Consider the following 1417-nt stretch of genomic DNA (forward strand, 5'->3'; position numbering starts at 1 on the left):
CATAGTTTAGATCTAATTAACAAAAATGTATTGAAAGAAAAATTTCAATTCCTTAAGTACAACAACTGTTATTTTTTTTTTCTGGTAAAATGAGACAAAAAGAAAACTACGGTGATTTTATCAGCACTTGAAATGTTTTTCTACCCAATATATAAGCCATATTCCCTTTAGACACAAAGACTTTATATGACTTGAAAAATATTGAAAACTGGTTTTGAATGGAGGCGCACATCTTCAATAAGGATTTTTATTTTATCTTCAAGTATCATGTGTCTTTTGAAAATGTTTCCACGTGATTGTTCCTGATGCTGCTCTGACTGAAATCAGCTTTATATGAATGAGAAGGTTGTCTTATTTAAACTCATTAAGTGTATTAAAATGTTATTCTGCTTTCTCTTACTCATAAGGAATCCTGTTAACTTCAGCCCATCAGAATATTTTGAAACTGGATGCTCTCTATTGATATACTGAATTAATTTCAGAAGACTGATGCATTAAGTTATTTAGTAAACCTGGTATCATAGTATTAATTAACTATCTCATTAGAGTACTAGCCCAATCCTTATCATTTTGTTGGTGGGTATCTATAATTTATTATAACTAATAATATTATCATGAAATTGTTTTTAAGCACAATTAGGATAAACTGAAACATATAGGACCTATTTTCTTTTCTGGCCACAACAGAATAACAGATCCCAAATTTTTTCTTTTCATATACTGCTAGAAAACTGGACAAAATCTATGAAACAATCATTTTTAGACATTGGACAATAGGCAGCAAAGTTCTGTGATTGCTGAGAGAAGGAAAACTACGAGGTGGTCTGAGTCACCTGGCACATGCTGGACCACAGAGCAGGGAGGAATAAGACAAATGCAGCATTGGGACCTCACTGAATTTAAGTTACAGAAATTGAATTCAGGAAGACCAGGGTGGCTGGGAGCTGCAGAGTTCCAGATAGGAAAGACCTAGATAGAAAAAGAGGTCCAGAAATCCTTAGAGAGATGCTTGCTTGCAGAATACTAAGAGACATAAAAATAGGGTGAACCTCCATGAAGATAGGCAAAGAGTTTTGAGGAGCTGTGAGCAAAGTGGTTTCCATAGTCAATTCAGGGCTAAAAATATTTGGATGCTGACCAGCCTGTGTAAAAAGTGCTCATCGATCACTCAGGACATTCAAGAGAGGTCCCTGAAAGACAACACCTTTTAAGTGAGAATAAATAATTCAAAAAGTCTAGTGTAGATCTGCTCTGACAATGATCAAAGGCAAGCCTAAAAAAAATCACACTGAACTGGAAATGATTAACAGTCTACCAGAATGAAACCCAATATTCATTAAATAAAAACAACAAATTCCAGAAAATTCACAACAAAATACCACATCTAGAATCCAATCAAAATTACTAGACATGTAAA

Source organism: Propithecus coquereli, unplaced genomic scaffold, assembly GCF_000956105.1.
Source record: "Propithecus coquereli isolate 6110/MARCELLA unplaced genomic scaffold, Pcoq_1.0 Scaffold13, whole genome shotgun sequence".
NCBI classification, from domain to species: Eukaryota; Metazoa; Chordata; class Mammalia; order Primates; family Indriidae; genus Propithecus; species Propithecus coquereli.